This window comes from Marmota monax, unplaced genomic scaffold, assembly GCF_021218885.2.
Source record: "Marmota monax isolate L192 unplaced genomic scaffold, Marmota_monax_Labrador192_F-V1.1 WCK01_AAM20220418_F8-fsc00079, whole genome shotgun sequence".
In the NCBI taxonomy this organism is placed as follows: domain Eukaryota; kingdom Metazoa; phylum Chordata; class Mammalia; order Rodentia; family Sciuridae; genus Marmota; species Marmota monax.
In genome coordinates this window covers 1278459-1293493 of record NW_026694099.1, presented here as the reverse complement: position 1 = coordinate 1293493, position 15035 = coordinate 1278459, and the positions used below count along the sequence as shown (strand labels likewise).

The following is a 15035-nucleotide window of genomic DNA, read 5'->3' as shown; positions in this document are numbered from 1 at the left end:
CCTTCTCCAGAGCAAGCATATTAGCAGAAAAAGGGAGTTAGGAAAGGGGACTGGGAGGTATTAAAACTTGATTTCCAGTGCCTTTTGTGATTTCCTTGTTGTCTCTCTTTTCTTCTTTTTAAAATTATCTCCCTAGTAAATGATTATATTCTCCATGTAAAAGATTCAAGTCAGACATAAAAGAGAGTCAACAGAGAAAGTCACCCTTATCTTCACCTGGATCCCTCCCCTGTCTGGTGGCCTTAGTATTGTTATCGTGGGGGATGTCCAGTTGGGGTCCAGGTGTGTCTCGAACAAAGAAGTGAGCAAGACACACAGAAGCACCAGGCAAAGTACAGATTTGTTGAAGGAGAAGGTCAAAGTAACACACTGTATAAGGTAGAGAGGGATAGGTTGAGCAAAAGAAAGAGGTTCAAGGTCCTGGTGTCTGGGAATTAGTGTCTTGTGTGTTGAGTTGTGAGGCATTCTCTTCCCTATAGAGATGGGACTGGATTGAAGACCTTACCATTTGTTCCCATTGGCTACCTTATATTACCTCATTAGAACAGTGTCCAATTTTCCCCATTGGTTATTTTAGAATACGGAACCTGTAGGCCAGGTATGGTGGTGCACACCTATAATCCCAGTGACCCCAGAGCCTGAGGCAGTAAGATCAAAAGTTCAAAGCCAGCCTCAGCAACTTGGGAGTCCCTAAGCAACTTAGTGAGACTCTGTCTCTAAAATGTTAGAAAGGCTGAGGATATGGCTCAGTGTTTAACTGCCCCTGGGTTCAATTCCTGGTACCAAAAACAAAAACACACACACAAAAAAAACCTGAACCTGTGGCAGGTGTTATCATGGGTAATGTATAATAAAACTTATCATAAACAGGGACATGATGACTCTTCTCCCTGTATTGTCCTCCAGTGGCATATTTCTTGTACCCTGCCTCTGCCATCTTGGAGTCCCTGAACACCTATCTAGCAGTAATAGTGAATATATATCATTACAGTTCTAAATAAAATGCAGCTATTGATGTATCTGGGTATGTAGTCATACATATTGACAGGTTATTTCTGCAACATACTCTTTTATCATGTTACTGGGTTTCTAGTGTCAAAAGACAACAGTCTTATTTTCTTTTTGGTACCCAGGGGTGCTTTACCACTAAACCTCATTCCCAGCCCTTTATTTTTATTTTTTAATTTTGAGGCAGGGCTCTACTAAGTTGCTTAGGGCCTCACTAAGTATCTGAGGCTAGCCTTGAACTTGCAATCCTCCTGCCTCAAGCTCCCAAGTTGCCATGATTACAGGTGTACACCAACATGCTAGCAACAGAGAAAATTCTTGACTGGCCTTTCTCAGTCCCCCAACCCCCAGGACCTTGTACATGCAGGCAAGTGCTCTACCACTGAACCCCCAGCCCTTGGCTTTATTATTCATTGTACAATTGGGCAACAATTCATTCCATAAAAGAGAGTAAGCATTCCAATAGTCCAAGCAAAAGAATTTGATGATTTTTTTTTTTTTTTTTTTTTTGTACCAGGGACTGAACTCTAGGGTACTAGACCACTGAGTCACATCCCCAGCCCTATTATGTATTTTATTTAGAAACATGGTCTCACTGAGTTGCTTAGCACCTCGCAGTTACTAAGGCTGGCTTTGAACTTGAGATTCTCTTGTCCCAGCCTCCCAAGCCTCTGGGATCATAGGTGTGTGCCACCAAACCAGGAAAGAAGTTGATTTTATGGACAAAGAAGGACTTAAAGAAACAGAAACAAAACCCCAAAAGCCAATTAGTCATTTCAAGTTACTGTCCTTATAAGGTGGGGACAGAGAGACAGAATAAAAAGAAAATAACTACCTAATTATCATCAGCTTATTTCAAATTACTTCTTTGTGTAAGGATTAAAGCAAAGAGAACTTCATTATCATATCAATTGAATCTGACTTTTTTGGACAATTTGACTGTTATCTCCCTAATCCTGATTCTCAGCAGGTCAAATAAACAGTCTACTTTCAGTTTGGTAGGATGGAACTTTAGTATAAATGACTTCATTTTGACTTTAACCCTGATCTGTTGGAGCTCAGTATAGGAGCTGAATCTGAAACAATAGTTGGTATTTTTTTCCTTCCTTCCCTTCCTTTCTTTTCCTTTTTCTTCTCTCAGTGCTGGGGATGGAACCCAGGCCCATTCTAGGGAAGCACGCTTTACCACTGAGCCATTCCCCTGCCCCAGTCCAGATCTGTGCACCTTACTTCCTAATCACAGGCTTTCCTTTGGGATCTGTCTTTCCCCCTTGGGACCTCCTGCCTGGCCCCTTTCATTAATGCCCCCTGTTCTCCCTGTAAGTCTTGCCCTAAAGAAATTCCTTCTCCTTCCAGAAAAGAATAACCTGCATGCATTTCACAAGGAAAAAAAAAATGCTTATCTTGTTTTCTATCTTTCTGCTGAGATTCCTAAGAGGCTACTTTTTTCTAGGGCTTCAGATTTCTACTTCTTTCTTGAGCTATTTGGAAAGGAAAGAACTTCCTTTATTTCTTCTAACCCTGAGTTGCTCTCTACAATTCCTCTACAAAGACTCCAGCTGCCTGGAGCAGGATGTTGTCAGTTGTTTTGTAAATCTCCTGTAAATTAATCCCTTGGCATTGAGGGTTCTAAAGTCTTTCCTTGCTTCTAATCCCTTAACTTCAGTTCATCATCCCTTGAGCCTTCATATTCTCTAGCCTCAGACTTCTCATCTCAAACATGAAACATGTTGCCTCAGATACCTGGGTGCCACTGCCTTTTTGTCCTTCTCTAGTCCCCAAAGAGTTCTCTGGGTGTGTCTGATCAATCTTGTATGTAGGAATTCTGACAAATACAGACTGGTCTAGATTTGATTCCCATTTATCTAAGACCCCTTTTTTTTCTCTAAATATCTTCTAACTAGCCAGCATTTAAAATCTAAGTATATGAAAAATTTCTTAAGTTTTACTCAAGGGTTAATTCAACTAGCACTGCATTTTTCTTTTTCTTTTTTTCTTTTACTCAGGGGCACTCAACCACCAAGCCACATCCCCAGCTCTGTTTTGTTTTTTATTTAGAGACAGAGTCTCACTGAGTTATGCCTTGCTTTTTGCTGAGGTTGGCTTTGAATTTGTGATCTTCCTGCCTCCATCCTCCCAGCTGTTGGGATTACAGGTGTGTGCCACCATGTCCAGCTCATTTTTCATTTTTATGATACATTAAGACTAAAATTATTCTGGAAGTGGATTTCCAGAAAGCTCATCATTATTCTGGAAGTGGATAACCAGAAAGCTCATCAGTTATGCATCGTATTGAACATGTAGTGGAGATAAGGTATGACTTATATGGTCTTGGAAAAGATTAAAGTCTAGTGACTGGCATACCAACAAATTAATGACAATACAAAAAACAATCAAAAAAGAAACAAATAATAACAATAAAGTGTGATTTTAAAAATGCAACACAGAGAGAGCTTTGAAATTGGGAGGTGAGTGCTAGGGAAGGCTTTCAGGTTGAACTAAAGAAAGGCTTCAGATGGACAGAAAGTAGGGGACAGCCAGACTTACCAAGTCAGGTAAGACTTGGGATCAAAAGAGAAACAGCCTATTGGAGAAAAACAAGTAGCTTTATGTGGGTGGAGCCTAAGAGAATGATAGAAAATGACACTGAACAGGTAAGAAGAAGTCAGATCTTGAAGGATCCTGTATATCATGCCCAAAAAAGCAGACTTTGCCTACACAACTATACTCAGGCAGCTGAGGCAAGAGGATCACAAGTTTAAGGCCAGCCTCAGCAATTTAGGGAGACCCTGTCTCAAATCAATAAGGGCTGGAGACTCTCAGTGGCCAAGCGACTCAGGGGTTCAATCCCCAGTGCTGCAAATACAAAACAAACAAACAACAACAAAACCCACAAACAAACAAAAATTAAGAGAAAGCAGATTTATCCAATGAATCCCTGAAGAATTTGAGCAGTGGAGTAAACATGATTAGGCTCAGAATTGGGTGAAACCTGAAACCAGGAGAAAAACAGGCTAAGTATTTGTCTAGGCTAGAGAGGTTACAATTTTTTTTTTTTTTTTTTTTTTGGTACTGGGGACTGATGTCACTCTACCATTGAGCTACATTTACAGCCTTTTTTAATATTTTGAGACAGGGTCTCATTAAGTTGCTTAGGGCCTCGCTAAATTTCTCATCTTCTTGCTCTTTTTTTTTATTTTGAGACAGGGTCTCACTAAGTTGCTGAGGCTAGTGTAGAACTTGTGATTCTCTTGCCTCTGCCTCCCAAGTAGCTAGCATGTACACCAGAGATTTTAGGAATACAATCAGCTGAGCATGTTGAATTGTTTGACCACCAAGGAGGAAGAATCTAGTTTGTCTGGAATGTTACAGCTTAACTATATTCAGCGCTCATGATGAACAGTTAAATGTTTTCTACCTCTGCCTTCCAGGTCCTCCCATGGCCCTGAGGGGAGCTGGAAAGGTCTTTGGTTAGAAGTCTTGCTCGGGGCATTACTCCTGGATCCTATTCAAAAGCCTGCTCTAAAGCAGTGAAACTTATAAAGGGATGGGAACTCTTGGTCATGTTTATCAAATGCCGGTGACATACTAGATACTGTTTTGGGCACAGGGGATACAGCAGCAAACAAAACCCCTCATTTGAAGCAGCAGCAGTAGAAAATGAAGTCATCTCTCTTAACAACTCTTTACTGAGTCTACTTGTGTGTCTTCTATAGGTACCCCAGGGGATACAGAATCATTCAATCATTCTCAAATGTCTGAGTGCCTGTTATAACCCAGGCACTGTGATAGGCATGGGAATACTCAGTTCCTATACTTAGGAACTCACAGCCCAGTGCATAATTCCAACAAGTAGATAGAAAATTTCAGTTTTGAAGTGGTAAGTTTCCCAAGAGGACAATAACTAGAGAGTTAGCTGAAAGAGAAATAGAAGTAGGGAACCAGGGTGGAAGAAAATATTGGAGAAAGGAACATATAAGTTTAGGCTGAAAGACCATTTGGAGATAGTGAGGCAAACTGTCCAGCATGGAGGGGAAGGGAGAGTGAGATGGGGCCGAGAGAATGTTCTCTCAGGAGGGATTAACAATGACAAGGTCTGAGGACATAGCCCTTTCAGGGGGACTTCAGGTAGTTCAGTATACCACATCATAGATTAGGAGGTAGAAAATGTGGCAGACATGGGAACCTCATTGTGAAGGGCCTTTTGGGCCATGCTTAAGAGGTTGGACTTTACCCCAAGAGCAAAGAAGTTTTTATTGAGGATTGAACTCAGGGACACTTAACCACTGAGCCAAATCCCCGACGCTTTTTAAAATATATATATTTATTTAGAGACAGAGTCTCACTAAATTGCTGAGGCTGGCTTTGAACTCGCAATCCTCCTGCCTGAGCCTCTCTAAACTGCTGGAATTACAGGCATGCCCCACAGCACCCAGCTGAATTGAAGGTTTTCAACCAGAGGAGTGACATTATCATATTTCTATTTTAAAAGAATCATGCTGCAAGGGTACAGGATGGATTGTCCAGGGAGAAATGTCAGAGCAAGAAAACATTACAGTGCAGGGACAGGAATATAGGATAGAGATGACAATGATGTGACTCAGGGATGGGGCAGTAGGAATTGAGAGAAATAGATGTCTTTAGGTATTTAGGAAATAGAATTGGCAAGACTTGGTGACTAAGGGTGAAGGAGTCAAGGATGGTGCATTTTGTTGAGTATACATGTGCAATAAATCAAGGATAATATTAGATCATATTTTAATGTCTTTAAAAAAATTTGTTCTTTTTGTTAATGTTTTTTCATGGGTATGGTTTAGTTTGGTTAAGTTGGCCCCTCTGTCTTTGCCACCCTTCCCATTCACTCCAACACTTAAGATCTGATGCCAAGAGGCAACCCCTATGCCTTTGAACTTCATGTTTATAATGGCAGAGTAAACAACACATTTTTTTTTTTTTTTTTTTTTTGGTACTAGGGATTGAGTTCATGGGCACTTATTCACTGAGCCACATCGCCCGCCATATTTTGTATTTTATTTAGAGACAGGGTTTCACTGAGTTGCTTAGCGCCTCACTTTTTGCTGAGGCTGGCTTTGAACTTGAGATCCTCCTGCCTTAGCCTCCTGAGCCTCTGGGATTATAGGCATGCACTACTACAACTGGCAAAACTACACATTTTTTTTTTTTTTTTTTTTTAGTGGTAGATGGACACAATATCTTCATTTTATTATTTTGCTAGGATTGAACCCAGTGTCTCACATGTGCTGGGCAAGTGCTCCACAACTGAGCTACAATCTCAGCCCTAAAACTACACATTCTTTAGTGCCATTTCACCTCCCTCCCCCACAGGCCTCCTAGTTCTAATAGCCCTGGAAATGAAGGTATCTCTGTTAACCTCATATTATGCTTCTGTAATAGGGACTCAGTCTTAAGCTCTAATGAAAATAACAACTTGTACAGTGCTTTATAATTTATACATCATAGTAAGCAACTGCATATATCACAAAGAATTCAAGAGTTTTATGAAGGTCTTCTCCCCTAGAGAGCCATTAGTGTTGGACAGTTCTGCCCCCTCCCATTTTGGCCTTCTGTTTTGTTCCACTGGTTTCAGTCCTGAGTGTTCTCAGCAGGCTTTTGCCCTCCACTGGCTATCCCAGAAGTCAGAATCTTTTCAGTTTCAGTTTGCTTCATTCCACATCACCTCCTCTTTCGTGAATCCCTGTAGTATCTCTCCTGGTCTCCATATTTTACTCTTGGTCCAAAGTTTTGCTATTCAAAGGGCATGCCTACATAGGCCATGCCTTGGAAATTGGGAAACGAGAGGGGGGGGGGGACTTGTGGGATCATCTCCACCCCTGCATGGGGAAACAATAAAGTGAATTGAGGTCCCCCCAAACTGGAAGTTTTTCAGGAGTTAACATTCTATCAGGTGTGGTACCAACTTGCTTCCTTTCTGGTAGCAGCCAAGAAACTTGTATTCTCCTCTGCCCTTTTTATTGCTGACTTTCCCTCACTTTGTTTTTGCTCACTTTGTTTTTCCCAGAGAAGCTTATGCTTGTGTGTTTTTTTAAGTTATCCATTAATCGTGTCTGCTGAACTTTTAAGGGTTAATATTGTTACCGCTGTTGACCGGTGACGAGTCCTTGCTTCCCCAGTGTTGAAGAATAACACCAAAGAAGCACGCCGAGGCAAGGTCAGAGTAGAAATTAGAAGTTTATTAAAGGACAGCAGAAAAGACTTCTCCCGGAGGAAGAAGGGGACCCAAGAGGTGGAATCCGTGGAAGTGAGGTTGTTTCCCCTTTTTATAGTTTTGGTGATGGAATGTAGGTGGGAAGGACCGAGGGGTGGGACACAGGTGGGCCAAAGAAGTAATCTGGTCAGGAAGGACTTCTGAGTCAGCACCTTTTTGCTGGGGGCTGTTCATTAACATTTCTTTGAGGTGGACTTTGGCCTAGGGCCTTTTCGGGACTTCCATGAGTTGTCCTGTGTTTTCCAGGAGTCATTCTCCGCATGGTCTCCATTTTAGATTTCACTCGATATTAGACCCGATTTATCTAACTACACTGACTACCTAACTTTAAATCTGGCTTCAATATGACACACCAAATTTATATCATTTACTCACAAATACAAAATCAGAAGACTTACAGGAGTAGAAGGAGGACCAGTGGTACTGGGAGCTTTGAGGAAAAGAAGAAAGGGCAAGGTTTGTTTTGAGAGTTTGACAAGGTTGAGCGCTGTCTTCAGGGTTGGGTTATCACTGAATCATTTTGAGAATTTTGTTAATTCAGGGCTAGGGCCTTCCCAGAAACTGAGGCAGCGTGAAGACCCCTACCCTCAAATTACAATTCTTGCCATCAAGTCAGAAAGATTTCAGACAGTTGCTCAGAGTAACAAGCATGAGTTTATTGAATGGATAGGAAATGGGAAGGGGGACACTCTCAAGGGAGAGAGTGGGTCCTCTCGGAGAGGAGAGAAACAGTGTGCTTCTCCTACATTCCAGTTTTACTGGGGATCCTAAAGAAGTTTTCAGGAGTCCCACCCAGGTCCATCTCTTGACTTTTGATTGACAACAAGTTGATAAGAGGCTGTCAAGTTTACTGCCATGACAACTTGAGATCACCTTGGCCCATGCTGACTGGTTCTAATTCGATTCTTAACCATAAATTCTTTGTTTTTTTTTTCTTTGTTTGTTTTGTTTTTTGTACCAGGGATTGAACTTGGGCACTTGGCCACTGAGCCACATCCCCAGCCCTATTTTGTATTTTATTAGAGACAGGGTCTCACTGAGTTGCTTAGCTCCTCACTGAGTTGCTTAGGCTGTCTTTGTCTTTGTCCTGCCTCCTCCTCCCAAGCCTCTGGGATTACAGGCATGCGCCACCACACGGGCCTTAACCATAAATTCTTACAGATTTTATGGTTAGGAGGAATTATCCTTATCTCCCTGAGTTTCAGGATTTAATCTGTGAAAAGGGTCACAAAAGTCTTGCCTTTCAGGGTAATTTGGGTTACTCTTATCAACATTATTTCAGGCCTTCATTTCTTCTGCAGATAACAGGTAGTTTGTTGAGCAATGTGACATAGCTTGTCCATTTAAACCAGGCAGGGCTGCAGGTAAATTTGCTTTTTTGGAAAAGAAAACATGTGGGGGTCAGCACAGAGAGTCCATTTTATAGAATTATTCCCTTAACTTCATGTTCGTATTATTCTCATCTGTCTGTCCCCTATCTTTGTGATCTAGGTCACAAAGGTTTACAGACTTCAGTGAACACTAACAAAGTCCACCAGCCTTCCAGTCCAAGAACCCACCAGATCTCCTAGGACCCATATGCCAAGACTTAATATGATGGACAGTCAGGCACTCCATCCACCTTGTGTCTGGGGCAATAGTAGATGAAATAACAGTGGTTTTTCAGGTCCAGGCTGGAAAAATAATGAGTAGGATTAAAATGAGGCTCTGCCAGGTGGCCCAGCATGGCAAATCTGACTTTCTGGGTATCTTCATTTTTTCTCTTCTCCCCGACACCAGAAGCTCAGGAGCCATGTTTAGCTGAAGGGAGAACTACTCAGCTCTTGGAAAACGCTGAGCTGGGTGTTCAGGCTTCTTGGCTCCACTAAGTGCTGGCTGGTGATTCAGCAGAAACTCCAGGTTCAGCAGCTGGCAATGAGGGGAGCAGGATAAGAAGGAAGGGGAAGTAGGGAGGGGGTGGGACAGCAGGGGGCCAGAGCTTAGCTAATAGAATCCAGGAAAAGCTGTGTGATTCTGGGCCTTTTTCTCTGACCCCTCCTCCTCTGCTTGCTTGAGAGAGGCCCGTCTGGAGGGAAGGCTCAGAACACCTTTTCTTCCTTATAGGAGTTTCTGATATTTCTGAAATGTCTGTGCTTTCAGATGAACAGGACTGAAGAAGGGAAAACGTTAACTCTACTGTGGTAGGCAAGATCTATTTCAAAACCAAACTCACCACTGTGTACTTTAAAGACACTGGGATCAAAGCCTAATTTATGAAGAAAGCTGCTTTGATTTTTTTTTTTTTTTTTTTGCTTGCTATTTCTTTGTTTTTGATGTTTTTATCTTTCAGCAGTCCAGTTATTTACATGTATAACTTCAATAGTCAAGTTATATTACATAATAGGAACCTTTGTTTTAGGTAGGCAGGGTGCCTGAAGACTATAATTTGGCCTTTCTCCCCATATGAACAATGTCTTGGTGGGGGAGGGTGGGTGTGCGGTGGAGAAGGGAGGGAATCTGGGAGGGTTCTAGCTAACTCTGTCTCACCGCCCCTACCCCATTTGCCCCAGGCCTCGCTGAGGTCTTTGTGGAGGAAAGATAGCTCCATCCAGCCTGCCATTTGCGTGGGCCAAACTAGAACCTTATCAGTGCCTCTGGTTGTGTGCATTAGAACTCAGAGGCTCGGTGTTTTCTTTGCCTATCAGTCCCTTTTGGCAGCAGGCACCGGTTACCTCCTAGATCTGGAAACAGATGAGGTTAGACCAGCCAAACCCAGGCAGTTTTTCCACAATTAGAAACACGTGCCCAGTTCCTCCCTAGAGCAGCCTCCAAGGCCAAGGAGCCCTGGCCAGCCTATGAGAGAGCGCAGCGTGGCCACACCCCTTTCCTCCGCTGGGCGGCTGCCCCTGCTCCTCAGGGCATCCTGAGGGCTGCGCTGAGGGGCAGTACCTCACCTTTTTGCTGCACCTCCAGAGCCAGGGAGGCAAGCCTGCCAGAGCACCGCAGAAGGCAGAGAAGTGCTCGTCCCAGCACAAGGTGAGACTAAGAAACCAACTTTTCTGGCAGGCCCATGAGTCTGATGAAATTTATGATTGTTTCAGAGGCTGGGAAGCTCCATCCCAGCAAGGTGCTTATTTTGAAGTTCTAGAGAGGAACAGGGCGTTCTGACTTCTACAAAGTGGCGTCACTGCTTCCTTTTTCAGCAGCTGTCCTTTTAATGCCTTATATCTTTATTTTTTTCTTTCTCCCAGCCCCCTCCCATTTTGGCCTTCTGTTTTGTTCCTCTGAAGCTCCTTTTCTCTCATTTGTGCTGTTCCACCCCATCCTTCCTTCCCCCTGTTATTTCTTATGCTCACTCTTTCCCTTTCTTTTTCGCCATCTGCCTTTATGGACTTTGGCATCTCTGCACATTTTTCTCCTTCCTACTTGTCTGTTTTCACTTCCTTGGAGAGTCTTGATTCTAGTGATGTTAAAGGAAAACAAGTCTTTTCAGGCTACCTCCAGCCCACTTCTGAGAAAGGTGCCAGATAGACCAAGAAATCCAAATGGAGGTCCCCATGTTGGGGGAAATATGTGACAGATATTGATATGGGGGATATAAGATATAGTTGATGTGGGGTTATAACATCCAGGCATGGTGGTGCACCCCTGTAATCCCAGTAACTGGGGAGGTTGAGGCAGGAGCATTGCGAGTTCAAGGCCAATCTCAGAAACCTAGCAAGACCCTATGTGAAAATAAAAAACAAGAAGTTGGGCATGTAGTTCAGTGATGAAGCATCCTTCACTCAATCCCTGGTACCAATAAATAAATAAGGGGGAGAAATTAGTTGGCCTGTGGGAAATGATTTTCTAAAGCCCTGGGGTAATGTGCCCAATACTTCTGGGGAGCAGCCATCTTATTCTTCCACTTTTACCATGTTAGCATCTTACTTATTGCTGCCCCGACCCCAATCTGGATTGGGGTCAATGACAAACTCAGAGTCCCAAATGGCACTGTGGTAGTGACCATGGGTATCACTGACAGGAGCAGGGAAAGGAGATAATGTGTGGGTTGGATGAAGGGAAACAAGACTGATGTGTCTATGATGAAAGGAAGACTGGGGCTTTGGCCAAATAAGCAACTGGGAGTCAGGAGAGCTGTCCCAGTCCTGCCTTCCCACTAATTAGCTGGGGTCTTATTTCATTCAATCATAAAATAAGGTCTGGGTCTCTAAGGTCATTCCTGTCTCTGATTGCTCATGAGGCTGGAATTGTAGGAGTAGGGTACATGCCTGGAATATCTGTCTTTAGGGACAACTTTGTACAAGGAAAGCCCCAACTGGCTCATTTTTCTTAGCACTGTTCTTATAATAACCAGTCTAGTCCCCTGTCCAAATGGCCCTATTTTAAATTTCATCCGTCAGACCAGAATAGTATGGTTCATGGAGCAGCAGCTGGCTTGGTAGAAGGAATGAGATCAGTCTGGGGATCCATGTGGAAAAGCATTCATTGGCTTACTGAGAAAGGCACAAAACGACCCTTTACTTGCCCAACTTAGCAAGAAGCCAGAGACCTATATCCAGAAGTATGGAAGTATGGGAGTACTTAAAAACATTCATCCAGAGGTCTCTGGGGATAGCCTTTACTTTGTGGGCTTTCTCAGGGACCCATTTCTGCCATCTCAGGCATTTGCCTTCCCTGCTACACAAAGCCGTCTTATGATGTCATGATGTAGAAAACCCTGATACTTACTCCCTGGAACAGTACAGTGGTTCAATAGATAGCTCCCTGATATTTTCTGTATAGATTTATTCACCTGTTCAATACTTTAGCACCTACTGTTCCACACAGTGTTTTAAGGTCTCCACACCACACTAGCCAGCAGGACATTGATGGTTGTACATTGCTAGTTGGCACATGGGAGCACATGGCAGTTTCGTTCTCCTCTGGGTCTGTGGAGGAGACCCCTCGTTGGCCTTCTTCAGGGCATTCCTGCCCAGCACTCCAGAGACACCCGAATCATAAGGGCTGGTGTCATTTTTCTGTTGAGAGGGTTGACCCTCTCACTTCTGGTCTGGTGCCTTACCCTTATGCTCACCAACTCCACAGCCCCAACTCCATCCTTGTGCCTGCAACCCCACACTGAGGTCTTATTTCATTCAAGCATAAAATAAGGTCTGGGTCTCTAAGATCATTCCTGTCTCTGATTGCTCATGAGGCTGGAATTGTGGGAGTAGGGTACAGGCCTGTACATGGGTTGAAGGATCTCAGAGTTGATCATTTATGAAGAAGAATCCTGAGAAAAAGATGAATCAGATTAGAAATTGGAAAAAGGTCAAGGGGATGGGAGGAAGTAACAAAGGACAGGCAAAGCAATTATGCCAAATATGCAATTTGGCCTCCGTAAAGCCAATCACACCACTCCCTTTCCCAACCATTCTGCTTGGCCTCTCATTGACAGCATAATCCTGAGAAAATCATGTCCTCTTTTTGATTTCATTTCTATGAACATTTACAAAAAGGTACCTAATGTTCTGTCTAACAATAGAACTCCGTAGTTTTTAACTCTTGAAGATTAAAGAGTATTCTCACAATTCATATGGACCATGTCTCCACTTCACAGAGAGGAAGGGAAAGCAGCAAAAGGTTAACTGACTTGTCCAGGCACTTTGAGAGTAACTGACCAAGCTGGGAGGGGAACTGGGGCCTTTGGAAATTTCTAGTTTTTAAATTCTGTGGTTCTCAGAGTCAGACCAGCCAGGTGTCTCTGAGGAAGCCATATCTTTCTCCTTCCCTCCGCTATTAAGCCTGCCTCTTCATACTACTTCATTCCTTACACAAGTTACTCTGAACTCTACTTGCTTATTCTGCCTTCAAAAAGCATCAGAAATCCACATGGAGCTGGCATGGTGGCACATGCCTGTGATCCCAACAATTTGGGAGGCTGAGGCAGGAGGATCACAAGTTTAAGGCCAGCCTGGGCAATTTAGCCAGACCCTGTCCTAAAATTTCAAAAAATTAAAAAGGCTAGTGATATAACTCAGTGGTAGAGTGCCCCTGGGTTCAATCCCCAGTACCTTGGAAAAGAATCCCATGTGGGCCTTCACTTACCAGGTGTCACTAAGTGGAGTCAAGGGGAAGAGTGATAGGTCACAATTCCTGGCTTTGATGTTGCAGGAACTTCAAAGCAGCCCACAACTCCCTGATCCATCCTTAAAACTTTCTAAATGAAGATTTGTTTATGCTAGTGATTCATGGATGTTGTATTTCAAAATTATCTAGAGAGATTAATTTTAAATTGCCTCTTTTACCTCCAGTCTACAATATATTGAGGTAAAATTTCCTCCATAGTGTCGTTCCCAGTCTTCCCTTCCAGAATATATAATCCCCTAACTTCATGTGTCCCACACCCACTGAGTCAGGTTAGGTTGACTCAGCCTAGAGAAATCACAGAATGGGCTCCACCAAAGTGTGTCTGGTGTTGTCCATGACAATATGGTACACTGAACATGCACTCTATACCCTCTGTCTTGAATGAACTAGGACACAAGACTTTGGAGATAACATCTATTGCCTTTTTTTTTGGTACTGGGGATGGAATGCAGGGTCTCTCTACCACTGAACTACATCCTCAGCCCTTTTAATTGTATTTTTGGGAATAGGGTCTTGCTAAGTTGCTGAGGGTCTCATTAAGTTGCCCAGGCTAGCCTCGAACTTGTGATCCTCCTGCCTCAGCCTCCTGAGTAGCTGGGATCCCAGGCATGTGCCACTACGCCATGCTTAACTTTCCATCTTGATTCCTCTCACAGCCTTTGATTGTAGTCTCTGGTCAGTAAAATAAGACCAACACAATTATGGGATAAAGAAAAAGGGAATCATACCTGTGACCATCCTGGCTCACCACTTGTTTTCAAAGAAGCTTATAATTCTTAGGCCTGTGTTTGTATGTACATCTGAGTTGTATATGGCTTGAAGTTGTATGGAATATGGAGGGAAACCTGGGATTAGATGAAGAAGGACTATGGAGTCATTTACCCTGAATTTTTGTACCAGGAGGAGATAAGAAAAGCATTGCTAGAGTTATTATAGGGCAAGCTGGTTTCTTACTGTGTTGAATTATCAAGGAAAAGAAGAGAAGGCAGGGTTGGGAAGCTGGAAGAATTGGAATGTTGTCATATAGTGTGGAAATTTGCCCACTATATCAGCACATTGGTGACTTCATCTTTGCTACTTACTAGAATGCAGGGTCACTCATCTTTGCTACTTACTTACTAGAGAGAGCCCCTCCATTCCCATCTCCTACTATCCTGCAAGGCCTGTGACAGACACTCCCCTGGAGTCTGGTGTTGTCCATGACAACATGGTACACTGTGTGTGCCTGTTTGCCCTTTTTTTTGATTTTGTGTTTGTGGTTTTTGGTGCTAGAGATTGGGCACAGGGCCTTATACATACATACTCTACCACTGAACTACATCCCAGCCCCACCTGGTTCTCTTTAAAAATTTTTCTCTTTAAGATTGTGTCCCTGCTTTCTAGTCTTTCTGTGTTATGTCTGTCCCTATATTCATTTTTCATTCCTATTGCTACTGTAACAAATCACTATAATCTCTTTCTTTCTTTCTTTGTGTATGTGTGTGTGGTACTGGGAATTGAACCCAGGGGCACTGTACCACTTAGCAACATCCCTAGCCCCTTTTTGTTTGTTTTGTCTTGAGACAGGGTTTCACTAAGTTGTAGAGGGTCTCATCAAGTTGCCCAGGCTAGCTTGAATTTGCAATCCTCCTGCCTTAACTTCCCTGACTTACTGGGATTACAAGCACGT

At 43.1% G+C, this 15035-nt stretch overlaps 1 protein-coding gene across 2 annotated transcripts in view; it reads left to right on the top strand.

Moving 5' to 3' along the window:
- Positions 1-15035, top strand: part of Slc7a8 (solute carrier family 7 member 8) — a 57681-nt gene that overhangs the window by 22651 nt on the left and 19995 nt on the right. The window contains exon 1 of one of the 2 annotated variants that reach the window (XM_046465246.2): positions 10119-10270. The exons of the other annotated variant lie outside the window; for it this stretch is intronic. The gene's annotated coding sequence lies outside the window, so the exon portion shown is untranslated. Of the gene's footprint in view, positions 1-10118; positions 10271-15035 lie in introns of those variants that run through there. 2 annotated transcript variants of the gene reach the window in all.